Source organism: Vicia villosa, unplaced genomic scaffold (assembly GCF_029867415.1).
Source record: "Vicia villosa cultivar HV-30 ecotype Madison, WI unplaced genomic scaffold, Vvil1.0 ctg.002471F_1_1, whole genome shotgun sequence".
In the NCBI taxonomy this organism is placed as follows: Eukaryota; Viridiplantae; Streptophyta; class Magnoliopsida; order Fabales; family Fabaceae; genus Vicia; species Vicia villosa.
In genome coordinates this window covers 190,920-209,098 of record NW_026705937.1, presented here as the reverse complement: position 1 = coordinate 209,098, position 18,179 = coordinate 190,920, and positions in this window count along the sequence as shown.

The following is an 18,179-nucleotide window of genomic DNA, read 5'->3' as shown; positions in this document are numbered from 1 at the left end:
CTCTTCCACGAATCCATGTAGGATCAACAGAAGATTGAGCTCTTATAGACGCTTCCAGGTAGTGCTTAACAGCCTTTTTAAGTTCTGCTTGGAACAAAGTAGCAAAGCCTTCAACCGGAATACTTCTGGTCAGAATATTTGGGAAGATTACAGGAACAGAAGTAATCTCCCTGATAAGTTCCAACCTTCGCAGATCAAAACCATTAATAACGTGCCCTTGAATAACTCCAAAGAACTTGGAAGTTCCAATAGTCCTTAGGGAATCCATCAAATCACTTTCTATCAGAATGTCTGAAATCATTCTGGCAAAAGGAATGGCAATTTTTGGAAGGTGAGGATACTTCTCACGTTCTTCATATATTGACTCTTCAATAGACGTCTTCAAATTTTGAAAGAGAATGTTGGAGATGTTGAGTTCAATTCTTCTTCCAATGCAGAAGAGAGTATATTTATGATCAGGACTGATGTACGATGAGGAGGATGATCTTCTTCTATGGTGGAGAGATCCCAGAATGATCTCAGCCCAAACTTGGTAGAACGGCCTCAACACACCAGTTTTATGGGATTCAGTACCAGTAGCATTTGATATTTTTTTATCAACCTGTGGCCAACAAACTCTGCCATAAAGAGGACCAGTACATCCTTCTTCATCTTCCAGGTTGTACAGCTTCCTTAACAACTTCTCAGTTATCACAACTTCATGCCCTAACACGAAGGAGATGATTGCAGTTGGGGTAACCGTTGCATGAGCCCAGAAATCTTTCACAAGAGCCGGATAAATTGGTCCAACCAATCTATCAAGGTAGTTTGACCAGCCTTGAGCCATTGTCTTTGCTTCGGGTTTGAAACCATATATTTTCAGATTTTCAAAATCCACTGAAGATTCACATAGAACTTCCATTTCTGAAGCAGGAATGGAACAGGTCTTCAATGGAGCAAAACCACGCTTGCTGAAAACCAGTTGAGTGGAAGACATGTCTGCTTGGTTTGAAGAGCTTGATGAAGGATTCATGGTGAAATGCAAAGATGCAGACACAAACTAGGGTTTATGCGTTGAATGCAAAAACAGAGGGTCAAATGAGGAGAGAGAGTGAAAAAGATGAAATGAAGATGAAGAGGAGTATATAAAAGGTTGGATAAAAGAAAATAATAAATGCAATATGGTTTAAGTGAAATGATTACAGAAAAACATGACATCAATTTGCATTTAATGAGATATGACGTTAGGAGAGATAAAGTGACAAAATGAAATGATTTGCACAGTTACCTAGGACGGCGTCTCCTCAACTGCACGCATGCTTGTCCAAAAAAAGTGAACACGTGTTCATTTTCTGGAAAACTGGTGACAGCTGTTTTACTTTAAAAGAGATTCTGAATCAACTTAGATAATGAAACGTTAGTAATAACAGAATCAGAACTTCTAATTGATCATAATCAGAACTTCTTATTAAAACATAATCCCAACACATTTCAGAACTTAGCCATACGTAAGACCTTCTTATCTTCTCATTCTGGACATAAATCCATACTGATATTCTTTAGAATGAACTTAAACCTATCTTCAGCAAGGGGTTTTGTAAAGATATCAGCCCATTGATGGTCTGTATCCACAAAGTTTAAAGAGAGAACACCCTTCTGAACATAGTCCCTAATGAAATGATGTTTAATCTCAATATGCTTAGCTTTGGAATTTAAGATAGGATTCTTAGATAAACATATGGAAGAAGTATTATCACAGAAGATAGGAATGTTACTCTCATATATTTGATAATCTTCTAGCTGACTCTTCATCCAGAGCATTTGTGTGCTACAACCAGCAGCGGCAACATATTCTGCTTCTGATGTTGAGAGGGCAATGGTAGCTTGCTTCTTGTTGTACCAAGAGATCAAGTGACTTCCTAGAAATTGACAACTTCCAGAAGTACTCTTCCTTTCAATTCTGTCTCCATCATAGTCAACATCACAAAATCCTACTAAGTTGTATTCTTTAGATCTTCTCTAGACTAAACCAACATTAGTAGTACCTTTCAGATACCTCAGAATTCTCTTAACAGCAGTTAAGTGAGATTCTCTAGGATCTGATTGGAATCTAGCGCACAAACAAACACTAAATAAAATATTAGGTCTAGAAGCAGTTAAATATAGAAGAGATCCAATCATACCTCTGTACAACTTCTGATCAACCTTCTTACTTACCTCATCCTTACCTAGAACGCACGTTGGATGCATAGGAGTTCTGGCTTCTTTGCTTTCAGAAAGATTAAACTTCTTCAAAAGTTCTTTCACATACTTCGTTTGATGAACCTATGTTCCATCAGAAGTTTGATTGATTTGAATTCCAAGAAAATACTTGAGTTCTCCCATCATACTCATTTCAAATTCAGCCTGCATAGACTTAGCAAACTCCTTTCCAAGTGAAGCATTAGATGTTCCAAAAATAATATCATCAACATAAATTTGACAAATTAAAATGTCCTTCTTAGATGTTTTACAGAAGAGAGTCGTATCCACTTGTCCTCTAGTGAAACCATTGTCCAGAAGGAAAGAACTTAATCTTTCGTACCAAGCTCTAGGAGCTTGCTTCAATCCATACAATGATTTCTTAAGTTTGAAAACATGTTCTGGAGACTTAGAGTCCTCAAAACTAGGAGGTTGGTGGACATAGACTTCCTCATCTATATAACCATTTAAGAAGGCACTCTTAACATCCATCTGATACAGAGTGATGTTATGCTGAGTGGCAAAAGAAATTAATAAGCGAATAGATTCTAACCTGGCCACTGGTGCATAGGTTTTTGTATAGTCAAAGCCTTCTTGCTGACTATAACCCTGAGCCACCAGTCTGGCTTTGTTTCTTACCACTTCTCCCTTCTCACTAAGCTTGTTTCTAAAAACCCACTTTGTACCAATGATGTTGAATCCTTTTGGTCTAGGAACAAGATCCCATACATCATTTCTTGTAAACTGATTAAGTTCTTCTTGCATGGCAATTATCCAGTCTGGATCTTCTAGAGCTTGATCAACAGAAGTTGGCTCGATCAAAGAAACAAGACCTAATTGAAATTCTGCATTGTTCTTAAGGAATGCTCTTGTTCTGATAGGATCATCTTTCTTTCCAAGGATCACATCTTCTGAGTGAGCTGAGGTGAGTCTAGAAGATCTTCTGACTGTTGGCTCTTCAGAAATTCTGAGATTCTCTAAAGATGCAGCAACTTGGTCTTCTGATTCTTTGCTTCTGAGATTTTCAGCTTCTGAAACTTTGCTTCTTGGTTCTATAGCTTCTTATATATCAATATCTATATCTGCAAAATTCTCAAACTGCTTTGGCTTTTCAAGACCAAGCTTATCATCAAATCTGATATTGATTAATTCTTCTACAACCAATGTTTCAGTGTTGTATACTCTGTAGCCTTTAGAGCGTTCAGAATATCCAAGAAGGAAACATTTTTGTGCCTTAGAATCAAACTTACCAAGATGATCTTTAGTATTCAGAATGAAACAGACACATCCAAAAGGATGAAAATATGAAATGTTGGGCTTTCTGTTCTTCCACAATTCATAAGGAGTCTTATTTAGAATAGGTCTTATAGAGATTCTATTCTGAATACAACATGCAGTGTTTATTGCTTCTGCCCAGAAGTGCTTAGCCATATTAGTTTCATTGATCATGGTTATGGCCATTTCTTGTAGAGTCCTATTCTTTCGCTCTACAACTCCATTTTGCTGTGGAGTTCTAGGTCAAGAGAAATCATGGGCAATGCGATTTTCTTTGAAGAACTCCTCAAAGAATCTGTTCTCAAATTCACCACCATGATCACTTCTGACCTTTATGATTTTGCACTCCTTCTCAGATTGAATCTGAGTGCAGAATTCAAAGAACACTGAATGAGACTCATCCTTGTGTTTTAAGAACTCTACCCATGTCCAGCGGCTATAATCATCTACGATGACTAATCCATATTTCTTCCCTCTGACAGATGCTGTTTTGACTGGTCCAAGCAGATCAATGTGCAGAAGTTCTAACGGCCTTGAGGAAGAGACAACATTCTTAGATTTGAATGCAAGTTTAGAGAACTTGCCCTTCTGACATGCTTCACAAAGAGCATCTGATTTGTATTTCAAATTTGGGAGTCCTCTGACCATATTTAGTTTGTTAATCTGAGAAATCTTTCTCAAACTAGCATGTCCTAATCTTCTGTGCCAGACCCATTGCTCTTCAGAAACAGACATAAGACAAGTCACCTTCTGCTTCTCAAGATCTAAAAGATCAATCTTATAAATGTTGTTCTTTCTCTTGCCTGTAAATAGGATTGAGCCATCCTTCTGACTTACAGCCTTGCAAGACTTTTAATTGAAGATTATATCATAACCATTGTCACTTAATTGACTTATGGACAATAAGTTATGTGTTAATCCTTCTACAAGAAGTACATTAGTTATGGAAGGAGAGTTACCAATACTTATGGTTCCAGAGCCAATAATCTTGCCCTTCTGATCTCCTCCAAACTTGACTTCTCCACCAGACTTAAGCACCAGGTCTTGGAACATAGACCTTCTTCCCGTCATGTGTCACGAGCACCCAGAGTCCAGGTACCATGACATTTTGTGCTTTGTCTTCTTTGCTGCTAAGGATATCTGCAACAGAAATTATCTTCTCCTTAGGTACCCACAATTTCTTGGGTCCTTTCTTGTTAGTTTTCCTCAAGTTCTGATTGAACTTGGGTTTAGCATGATAAGTAACAGGAGGAACAACATGATATTCTTTAGGTTTGGCAGCATGATATTTTTTAGGTTGTGTCACATGCTTCTTAGTGTGTGTAGTGTTAAAGCTTTTGGCATGTGAAGTGAGCCTAATATCATGTGAGTGACCATATTTGAACTGATCATACAATGGCTTGTATGTGATTTTCAAATCATCTACAGGTTCAAATTTCCGTGGGATATCACCCTCATAGCCAACGCCAATCCTTTTGTTTCTAGAAACACCATATATCATAGAAGCAAGGTGACTTCTGCCAATACTTCTAGATAAAAACTTTCTGAAGCTCGAGTCATATTCTTTCAGAATATGATTGAGGCTGGGAATGGATTTTTCTGATTCAGAAGGAGATCCAACATCTTTGAATAATTTTAACACTTATTCCTTCAGTTCAGAGTTTTCCATCTCCAGCTTCTTATTTTCAAATTCAAATAGCTTTTTCAGCTTTTTGTATTTGATACTAAGATGAGCCTTGAGTTCCAGAAGTTCAGTTAAACTGGAAACTAACTCTTCTCTAGATAGTTCAGAAAATACCTCTTTAGAATCTGATTCTGATATAGATTCTGATCCATCATCCACTGTGGCCATCAGTGCAAGGTTTGCTTGCTCGCCTTCAGAGTCTGATTCTGATTCTAATTCTGAATCATCCCATGTTGCCATAAGACCTTTCTTCTTATGAAACTTCTTCTTGGGATTCTCCTTCTGAAGTTTTGGACATTCATTCTTGAAGTGTCCAGGAATATTGCACTCATAGCAGATGACTTTCTTCTTGTCAGATCTTCTGCCTCCAGAAGATTCTCCTCTTTCAGGCTTCTTTGAACTTCTGAAGCTCTTGAACTTCCTTTGCTTGCTCTTCCAGAGTTGGTTTACCCTTTTGGAGATCATGGACAGTTCATCTTCTTCTTCTGATTCTGATTCTTCAGAATCTACTTCTTCAGCCTGAAAAGCGTTAGTGTATTTTTTATGATTAGATTTTAATGCAATAGACTTACCTTTCTTCTGAGGTTCATTAGCATCCAGCTCAATTTCATGACTCCTCAGAGCACTGATCAACTCTTCAAGAGAGACTTCATTCAGATTCTTGACAATTTTGAAAGCAGTCACCATAGGACCCCATCTTCTTGGCAAGCTTCTGATGATCTTCTTGACATGATCAGCCCTTGTGTATCCCTTGTCAAGAACTCTCAATCCAGCAGTTAGCGTTTGAAATCTTGAGAACATCTTCTCAATATTTTCATCATCCTCCATCTTGAAGGCTTCATATTTCTGGATCAAAGCAAGTGCTTTAGTCTCCTTGACTTGGGCATTTCCTTCATGGGTCATTTTCAATGACTCATATATATCATAGGCAGTTTCCCTGTTAGATATCTTCTCATATTCAGCATGAGAGATAGCATTCAGCAAAACAATCCTACACTTATGATGATTTTTGAATTGCTTCTTTTGATCATCATTCATTTCTTGTCTTGTAAGCTTTACACCAGTAGCTTTCACTGGATGTTTGTAACCATCCATCAGCAGATCCCATAAGTCACCATCTAGACCAAGGAAGTAACTTTCAAGTTTATCTTTCCAGTATTCAAAGTTTTCACCATCAAATACTGGTGGTCTAGTATAACCATTGTTACCATTTCCATTGTATTGCTCAGCAGAGCCAGATGTAGATGTATTTGTTGGATCTTCACCAGCCATCTTGACTTAGTCGTTTTTCTCTTCCTGAATCTTTTCTAAACACGGTTAAGTGCTTGCACCTTAGAACCGGCGCTATGATGCCAATTGAAGGATAGAAAAACACTTAGAAAGGGGGGTTTAAATAAGTGTAGCTTTAAAACTTGTAAGATAAAAACTATTTGCACAATGATTTTTATCCTGGTTCGTTGTTAACTAAACTACTCCAGTCCACCCCCTTGGAGTGATTTACCTCACCTGAGGATTTAATCCACTAATCACACAAGATTACAATGGTTTTCCACTTAGACAACTTCTAAGTCTTCTAGAGTATACTGATCACAACCTGATCTCTCTAGGAACAAACTGCTTAGATACCCTCTAAGACTTTCTAGAGTATTCTAATCAACAACCTGATCACTCTAGTTCTTACAAATTAATGTAAACAAATTCTCTTAAGAGTTACAATGCTTCTTATAAAGCTATTATCACAACTGTGACTTTCTCTTAAGTTTAAGCTTAATCTCACTAATATATTACAACAGCAAAGTAGTGAGGTTGAAGATGAAGTTTGAGAGCTTTTTGAATTTGACAGCGTTTCTGTATATTTGCGCAAGTGTTGCATTCAGCTTCTCATCAGAACTTCTATTTATAGGCGTTTGAGAAGATGACCGTTGGGAGCATTTAATGCTTTGCGTAATCCGTACAGCATTGCATTTAATGTTTCACTCTTTTGTCAACTACCTCGAGCCTTGCTTTCGCTGTGTCTACTGACGTTGCCTTTAATAGCTACTAACGTTCCTTTTGTTAGTCAGCATAGCCTGCCATTTTGTACTTGCTTCTGATCTGATGTTTGTGTAAACAACGTTTGAATATCATCAGAGTCAAACAGCTTGGTGCAGAGCATCTTCTTGTCTTTTGACCTTGAAGTGCTTCTTAGCGTGATACCAAGAGAACTTCAGTGCTTCTGCTTCTGATCTCAAGTCCTTCTGATGCTTCTATAGACCATGTTCTATTTCTGCTTGACCATCTTCTGATGTCTTGCCAGACCATGTTCTGATGTTGCATGCTGAACCTTCTGAGTCAGTGCTTCTTACGCTGATTTTATGCATACTCTTTATATAATTCCTGAAATGGAAATTGCATAGTATTAGGGTACCACATTATCTCATACAAAATTCATATACATTGTTATCATCAAAACTAAGAATATTGATCAGAACAAATCTTGTTCTAACAGAAAGTTCCCAATCCAAGATTTTGCAAACTCGTAATTTAATTTATTATATCAAATCACAAATTTCGTTACAAACTGTCTTTCTCGGAAAACCATCATCCATTCTCTTGCCACAGTCTCTATACTTAGCATCGTTGTAGCTCCTCTTTATGACATAGTCACTTTTAATCCTCACTTTAATTAAGAATCCATATCATAGACTTCCTCGTCCTAAGTCCTTCAAGACAAGATAATAATTTCGGTTTGTTTCCACTTAAATTCCCTTTTTGAAAAACATAAAACCCCTGCTTAATATAGGACCAGTTTTTTAGAAACTTCTACTTGTCATTTCATATATTCCTATTAGCTTCTCATAAAATTTCCTTTTTGATTCGATTAAGTAGTTCACTTTACTTTAGTATAGCAATTATGTGTGTTGGTTGAAACAATGAATTTTACTATATTACTAAATGAAATTTTTCGTTATTTCCAAACATACTAGATTAGTATCTAGCATGTTTCATTGTGACGATTTTTATAAGCTATCCACATCTACCACCACCTTAAGATCCAAATACATCAGCATGCAAAGAATATTAATTATTTGTTTCTTTTGAAAATTTTCTTTGCAAACTCTTCTTTTAAAGATCATAACTAAATTATGTATGGTAATGTACTTCAACCACCTGTGTGCCGATTCAATATATGATCTTTAGATTAATTAATATGATTCTAAGAAACTGTTGGATGCAATTCAAATTATGTACTAAAAAGTTATACCATGTTAGATATTTGTTCATTTGAGGGGAAAAAGTTCTTTATATTTGACACGAGATGCTATTCATAAGTTCCTTTAAATGTATGAGTTGTCTTTTTTATTAAAGGCATACATATATCATTTTTCTAAATCAAAATCAATTATATTCTAAACCATTCAAACATAAAAAAGTATATACCACTAGAATAAATGTTGCCTCTTCTGAAAGGAAAACTGAACATAAATATATACTAATAATCAAGTAAGTAACTTTATAAATACTTTTATTTGCGAACATTTAATTCAAACATACAACAAGGAAGGGAATTATAAGACTTAGAAGAGTCTTCAATTTTATCCATATTATAACAAGTAAATGAGGACATCGATATATTTATATATAGATATATGGACGAACTTTATTGATTATTAGTAATATAGGAGTCATCCATAGTATTTGGCAATAATATATTATGCTGGACATATAGGGTCAACGGGGGTACTACGTCCACAAGAATTGAGTATAGCTTTAACGAGGATATTAATATCAATATTAATATTCAAAATATTAGCCCTGATTGTTGTGCAAAGGCATAAAACAACATCAAGATCTACAAGACCAGCAATGAGGGGGCAACAAGGCGGGGACTTAGGGCCAACTGCAACAGTTACCAAATCTGGAAGCAAAGCGAGACAAACAGTCAAATTAGGACAATTAGGCGGTGGTGAAACTTTCTCCTCATGACTAGAACTAAGGGTGGCGAAAAAGAGAATGCTAAGGGAGAGTATTAGAATAGTAAAGTTTGAAACTCCCTTTGAATTCATTTTAGAATCTAAAGTGTTTATATGCTTAACAAATTATGTGTAAAACTTACTATTTTATGTTGTTGTTGAGGAATGAAGAGTTAGGGATTGCATTTATAGAAAATTTTCAAGAAACTTTATATTTTTTCTTTACGAATCACTGTACAAAAATAGTTAGGCTAAACTTAATTAATAGAAGATAAATTTTTAGGCAATATCTATTAAGCCTAATTAAGTCTATAATTCTATCTTTGAATTGCAAACACAACCTAATGATGAATTTAAATTTTTTTTATATATAAAATATTTGCCTAGTATGGTTAATTAATCATTTCAAAAAGGAGAATTAATATATAATATAAAACTTTTCTAATTCATTTTAAATTCATTTTACAATTACCGAAATAAAAATACCTAATTTGTATTTAATGAAGAGAAAATCACAAACACGCCACAAACATTAAACTCTTAAGAGTCAACAATGTATTAGGAATTAAATGACGATAATTGTCAACGTATTGAGTTTCTTTTTCTTTTGGATTTAAATGATTTTGATCTCTAAAGTTTTATTAAGTTTAACTATTAATGAGTGAAGTGTTAGGCAATATCTAATCTACCTAATTATGTCTAGAAATATTTATTTTAATCTTGTATGCAAAAGATAGGGATGAATTAATAATATTTCTAGTTTAGTGTATTTTTAAGTAATTTGGTTCGTTGATTAAATAATAGATAAAAGAAATTAATTATTGTTTACATTCAATATTTTAGTATAATATTAAAAGGAAATTTGCATTTTTTTATATTTAATATAATAAAAGATTAATGGTCACGCAAATTACATTCATCCAAATTAAGATTTAAAATTATTAGTTTGAATTTCCTGAACATCCAATAGTTTATATATTTATTTTTTCATAAAAATATATTAGAATTTTTTTATAAATGAATTTTAAAAAAAATTAGGAAAAGGTTGTAAGGGAAGTTGTTTTAGCATTGCTTTTCTACTTCGTTGTACGCAATCTTACTTATAAAATGTTCTTGTAAATTTGAAATAAATAAAAACTTTCATGAAAAAAATAGGTGATTCACCGACATAACGAATGTAAATATATTTAAAAATTTGAAATTCATTTTTAATTTGTGTCAATAACTAAACATCTTTAAGAACTAGATTTCCTAATGTACTTGAAAGGTGTATTAACTTACATATCAATCAATATGAAATATTGGAACCCTCTCGACCCAAAAATAAAGTTTCTTTTTTCGCTTAATTCTCTTGCAAAACACATATATCCCTCTTCTATTTGGCAATTCCTTTATGCTATCTCTCTCTCTCTCTCTCTCTCTCTCTCTCATTGGAATATTTATCTTCTTCGACAATGTTCACCCCGTCGTGCCTAAGTTGCTTGTTACAACTTATTGTTCTACAAAATTATTAAGAAACATATATGAAACGTAAGAATGGTTTTCGGCGACACCATATTCATATTTGTATAATTATTCATATATTTCTTATTTTTTATAGTGTTTTATACCTCCTATTTCGTCATCAAGGTAGAAAGTTCCCAATCCAAGATTTTGCAAACTCGTAATTTAATTTATTATATCAAATCACAAATTTCGTTACAAACTGTCTTTCTCGGAAAACCATCATCCATTCTCTTGCCACAGTCTCTATACTTAGCATCGTTGTAGCTCCTCTTTATGACATAGTCACTTTTAATCCTCACTTTAATTAAGAAACCATATCATAGACGTCCTCGTCCTAAGTCCTTCAAGACAAGATAATAATTTCGGTTTGTTTCCACTTAAATTCCCTTTTTGAAAAACATAAAACCCCTGCTTAATATAGGACTAATTTTTTAGAAACTTCTACTTGTCATTTCATATATTCCTTTTAGCTTCTCATAACATTTCCTTTTTCATTCGATTAAGTAGTTCACTTTACTTTAGTATAGCAATTATGTGCGTTGGTTGAAACAATGAATTTTACTATATTACTAAATGAAATTTTTTCGTTATTTCCAAACATACTAGATTAGTAGCTAGCATGTTTCATTGTGATGATTTTTATAAGCTATCCACATCTACCACCACCTTAAGATCCTAATACATCAGCATGCAAAGAATATTAATTATTTGTTTCTTTTGAAAATTTTCTTTGCAAACTCTTCTTTTAAAGATCATAACTAAATTATGCATGGTAATGTACTTCAACCACCTGTGTGCCGATTCAATATATGATCTTTTGAATAATTAATATGATTCTAAGAAACTGTTGGATGCAATTCAAATTATGTACTAAAAAGTTATACCATGTTAGATATTTGTTCATTTGAGGGGAAAAAGTTCTTTATATTTGACACGAGATGCTATTCATAAGTTCCTTTAAATATATGAGTTGTCTTTTTTATTAAAGGCATACATATATCATTTTTCTAAATCAAAATCAATTATATTCTAAACCATTCAAACATAAAAAAGTATATACCACTAGAATAAATGTTGCCTCTTCTGAAAGGAAAACTGAACATAAATATATACTAATAATCAAGTAAGTAACTTTATAAATACTTTTATTTGCGAACATTTAATCCAAACATACAACAAGGAAGGGAATTATAAGACTTAGAAGAGTCTTCAATTTTATCAATAATATAACAAGTAAATGAGGACATCGATATATTTATATATAGATATATGGACGAACTTTATTGATTATTAGTAATATAGGAGTCATCCATAGTATTTGGCAATAATATATTATGCTGGACATATCCTTTCATCTCGTGGCGCACCAAAAAGCAACAAAATGTCTCCAGATCTTCTTCTGAAGCAGAGTACTGTGCCTTGGCTGCTGCCACATGTGAACTCCAATGGCTCCTTTACTTAATTTGTGACTTACATATTAATTGTGAGAAACCACTTGTTCTATATTGTGACAACCAGAGTGCTCTTCATATTGCGGCCAACCCCATTTTTCATGAGCGTACTAAACACTTGGAGATTGATTGTTACATCGTTCGTGAAAAGTTCATGGATGGTTGATCGGAAAAATAGCAAGTGTACTATTTTGCCTCTGTAGTAATAAAGGGAAAATACCCCGAATATCGATCTCAAGGACTGCGTGATGTTATAGAGTTAGTAGGAATTCAATTAAACAAAAAGCCTTGGGGGTTTTGGTTTTTGTGATTACGAATTAAATTGCAAATAAACTTAAAAAGGTTGATTTGGCCAAATATGAGTAACATGCCAGGGTAGGTGTGTGCATTAACATGTAACAATTCTGAACCCTTGTTTCATTAACACAATTCAACTTATCAATTACCGGTTCTTAAGGGTATTTGCTCCTAAGTCCTTAGTGGGCAAACCTTTGAACATTGAAATCCTAATCCCAAAGTCCTTCGAAATTAGTGATCAAATCAAGTATTATTATAATCAAGAACAATCCGGTTACTATAGGGTATCCCTAGTCCTAGGTGATATCTACTATAGTATAATGGTATAAAAACCCTAACAATGGAGGTCAATCCTAATTGTCAGTCATGAATCAATCCAGTTGGTCTGACGAGGAAAGCATTAAAAACATTATACCATTAAATTGAATGTAAAAGAGAAATATGTTATTGAAATTCGGAATTCAAAATCATCACAAATGTTAATCAGGGACACCCCCCTAGCATTGGGGGGTTTAGCTACTCATATCATCCAAAGAAATTACAGATATATCAAATAAAGACATTACAATAGAGATGACGAACTTTGATCTTCAATGGCTTCCGCTCATGAGAGTTCTCTGTTCTTCTCCAATTGCATAGGCTTCTTCTCTCAATTCTCCAATTCTTCGTGTGGCAAAAAGATCCCTCATTCATCTTGAAAACCCTCCTAAATAGTGCAGACTCACTTAAGTTGGTTGGAAATCCCAAAAACACCCCTGCAGGCCAACCACTGAACTAAATAATAAAAATCACTGAAATCAGCGTCATCACCCAACACGGGCACCCGTGTTGGCCCCCTGTTATGTTTATTTTTATTGTTTGGTCCCAGGATGTGCAACACGGGCCGTGTTGTGCAACACGGGTACCCGTGTTGCTTCTCTGTTTTTCCTTCCTCACAAACTTTGCTTCCAGCTCTCTTCCTGACACGGCCCGTGTTGAGCAACACGGCCACCCGTGTCAGGCTTCCTGAAACATGTTTTCTGAATTTCCTCGAAACTCCGAGTTTTGCACTAATTTACTCCGATTTCTCCATATGAACCTGAAAACATTAAAACATACAACCAAAGCATACAATGACGAATAAAGAAATAAAATACTCAATAACATAACTTAAAAATACTTAAAAACAACGATAAATATATGTGTGAAAACCACTTATCAAACTCCCCCAAACTTAAACCGTTGCTTGACCTCAAGCGACAACTACAAAAGTTAATGACCCTCAAAGCACACGGTGTTCATACATGAGATATCCGTCTGTATTGATCAAGAAACAGTTGGTTTGGCATTCACATGACGCGACGAGTTTTGTTACCACATTAAACCTCAAGCTCCCGTTTCGGATACCTCTTCAACTATGCTTTGCACTTAAGTCTCTTTCCGATTTTCCTCCTCTTTCATTCGGACAATCTGTCGCGCGTTCGGTTTTTTGGCCATACCTCTCGTGGAGAGATACACGAACTGACTCTTTTTGTTTCTGCTTTTGTGTTTGAAAATCAGAGAGTCGCCACCGACCTTTTATTTTATCCAATTAAGGAAAGGTTTATAAAAGAAACAGAAAAAATACCTTTAAGAAATTCTGGGTAAGGGGGTAGGTTATACAAAGGGAAGGTGTTAGCACCCTTTGTATCCATGGTTATCCATGGGCTCTTTAATTTGCTTAGCTCACTTGTTTTCAATTACTTTTGATTGCCTTGAAATGCTCGTATGTGGTTCCAAATACCTTTGTAAATTGACTTTGTAATGATCCTTGTGCAGATGTATACAAAGTGTTTTTATCTTTCAAAAGATGTTTTTGAAAAAAGAACGTTAACTTCGTAATGATCCTTGTTTGGATATATACAAAGTATTGTCTTTTTGAAAGTTTTATTTTGAAAAACAATGATATATGAGAGATTTGTTTGTTTTGATTTGAGCAAGCAAATTAGGAGGTCTACCCTGAGTTATAAGGTCTTTATCCTATTTCCTTTAAAAATCTATCCTTTCACCGGATATAAACAAAAGGTTCGATTTTGTACTCGAAACAGTAGAATTTGATTTTGATTTTGAAAAGAATGAGAAAGGGATTACCCTAAGAGGTGCAAATGTGATTGTGTTTTGATTCAGATATTTTATCATTGAAGTTGGTGATCTAACGGTTCAATTTTATCTTCAGCATACACGCAGTTTATATGTGCGGGAATTTAAAATGCGGAAATGTAAAATGCGGAAAGTAAATCTACGCTATTACATCGATTGTGCAGGAAATGTAAACTACGCTATTTACATGAATTTGACAACCTATACATTTATCTAGGAATTTAAATTGCAAGAAAATAAAAGAAATGTTTTTGGATTTTTAATGATTTATTTTAATTATAATTAATGCATGATTAATTAAATTAAAATGAGTAAAAAGGATGAAAATAAATTTTAAACCTAAAAATTTAGTTCAAAATATGTTCAAAATGTTTGTCAATTAATTTTAAAACAAAACTAATTTTTTTGGAATTTTTGAAATTGATTTGAAATTTATTAAGTTAATTAATACATAATTATATAAATAATTATACAAATAATTAAAACTTAAGAGAAAATTATTCAAAATATGTACAAAATTAGTTTATAATATATAAACAATATTTAATATAAAGAACAATTTTTTTTATGATTTTTGATTGGTTGAAAATAATTAAAAAAGCAAATATATAAATATATACTAATTAATTATACAAAATATTGAAATTATGAAAAAATAAAATATTTTTATTTCAGAAAATAAAATATTATTTTATCAAGTTAAAAATATTTTTTATTCATTTTTTGGATTTTTGAAACTGTTTTAAATTAATTTTGCAAAGAAAGTAAAATAAAATAGAAAAATAAATAAAGCAGTGATCATGTGTGGTGGATAATAGAGTCTATAGCATGGACTGGCAAGGCTAGATGCGTTGGATGAAGTGACTGGATTGATCGTGTGGTCACTGAAACGAGGAGTATGGCAAAAGTGTGGACAGCGTAACACAGGATCCAAAGAATTTGAAAAAAGCTGGCGCGCGCGTTCTGACCAACCAGAGCTTGCCACGCTTCATCTTCTTCATTTTAAATTTCTGCAACCGTAGGTAAAGCCTTTACCAACGGTTTTTTCCGTCACTAAAGCTCCTGCAAATTGAAAATCACAAGATATGCAATATAAATACAATATGAGACCATGGATCGACTGTAAATGATCCACTGAACACAACCATGGCCTTATTTTCTTTTGATTTTGCCTTAAAAGAAAAACCCCGTTTCGAGGTCATAAAACCCTAAAATGGCACATGTCTCAAACATCCATGAAAACCCAATTCAAGCTCCAGAAACAACCAGAGCATCAAACCAAACACAAATATGCAATTACATCTTGTTATACATGCATGTATGATTATATTTTGGTGGGTTTTGATTTGAACAAACCGTGAGTTCTAGGCTCGTGTTCTTGAGGTTTCAATGCTTGCAATTGATCTGGATAGGTTCAGTGAAGTTCAAGGAACGTGTTTGAGTGTTTAATTTGTATTGAAACTAGTTTAAACTTAAAATTCGAATTTCAAATTTCTTTGAATATTTCAAGATGTTACAAGTGTGTTACAAGCAAGAGTTTGGCTCTGATTTCGTGCTCTTTTATTTGTGAAGTATGATAGCCCTTATATAGGCTATGTTGTGCTTAGAATTGAAGCCAAGAAGCCTTTGGTTGCCTTTGTTGAATTCTTGATTTTTTTATATTAAAACCTTTGAATTGTTGACCAAGTCTTGCTTCTCTTCAATGCTCTTGCCTTGTACCTCAATCTTCTGCAGAAAATTAAAGGTTCTTGGATGACTCATGCTTACTAAGCTATCCATTATCCTTCCATTTTCCATTTTCATTTAATCTTAAAGTAGGATAAAATTAAACCAAAAATGGATAAAAATGGTGTGGGCTTTGTCTTGGTCGTGGGAGGCCCACAATATCATGGCAAACATGTTTGAACCATGAAAACTTGGCCCCATTTGGAAAAAATACATTTTTGAGCAATGTTGGTTTTATGCATTTTCCCAAAATTTAGCCAACTTCAACAAGGTGTAAATCCCTCAATTTTTGTCATATGAAGGAGATCTTGCACTTTTTGGAAACCTCAAAGAGTCGTCTAACCAATGTCTTTGGTCTCATGTCAAAATGATTTTTGATGCTCCTTGTGTATCCTTTTGAAAAAAGTGTCTTTTTGTTGACTTTAAAAATGACCTGTAATGTCTTGGTTCATATTTTTCAAATGGTGAACCTAATGACCATGGGACAAATTGCATTTGAAATATAATTGAATTTCCTTCACAATGAGCTTTGTTTTGAATTTTTTGGATGAAGGATGAGAGAGTTATGACCAGTCAAAGTTCAGTTGACTTTTTAGGAGAAAACCCTAATTTTGAATCTTTGGGTTTTGTTGATTTTTGATCTTTCCTTGATGAATTATGATCATCCAATGATCAAATGATGAATCCTTTGACAAAATATGGATGTTGACAAAAAATTTCATTTATGACTGTCTGTTGACTTTTTTGGTCAAACGGGTCGTCTGTTGACTGTTTGAGCTGCTGACGGTGCGTCTGAGTGAATTGAAGTTTGAAAATTTGTATGATGGTACTTTGAGATGTATGGAGGTCCATGAAATCCATTTGAGGTCTCAAAAACTTGTTTCTCCTGAAAAAACAATAAACCCTAATCAGGGACTGTTTGTGTAAGAGACAGTTAAGCGTACCTGATTTTTGTGCAGTGCTGAGTCTCTGCTAATCATGTGATATTCAGAAGACTTCTAGGACAAAAATCTTGGAATTTCGAAATGCAAAAGTTTGATTTGATTGATGGTACAAAACACGGAGAATTGTACTGTCAGCAGTTTGACTGTCAACTGACTATTCAGGCGTGTAACAGTTAGAGTGAAAAATCAACAGTCAAAGTTAATTTTCTTTTTGTTGTTTTTGTTTTATGTGAAAGATGAAAGTTTATTTACATGACTTGTTAAAAAACACAGACATAATAAATAACTAATATTTACTGTACGCGAGCAAAATTACCGATAATAACCCTGAAAATCATTTAATGCACAGAAAAATAAATATTTGACTGGCAGAAAACACACAAAATATTATCTGAATAATTAAGCAACAATATGACAAATAGTACAACATTTAATACTGACAGTACAAACATTACATACTATAATGAACGGTACGACGAGTAAACGGTACATTTAAGAAAATAAGAGATACGGCAAACTTTAAGAATGACGATTAATAACCCATGCTATGACCAACAGAAAATAGATGATCGGGAGTGTAACCATCACAGGTCCATATTTTTCAGGGCTATGTAGACAAAAGAAGGATATGATCACCACCACAACGGTGATGACCATAAGAAAACACGTTTCCCACCGCTTCGCCATTTTGCCGGGGAAGAAGAGAGAATGGATATGAAGTAGAAATTTGAGAAATGATTTAGAATTTGATGTGAGATTTTATGGAAAAAATGAGAGGTATTTATAGAACGAAAAGAAGGATAGAGATGTTGGGGAATGGAGTGATTCCGTACAAAAGGAAAATTTGAGTGGAAGTAAGATTTGAAAGAAAGTGTATGATAGTGTTGGGAAAAAGAGAGATGTGTAGAATAAAGTTAAGATTTGATTTTTGAAAAAGAGATTTGAAAAGAGATTTTGAAAATAATGGAATATAGTACAAAAGTTAGTGGGAAACAAAAATTAGTAA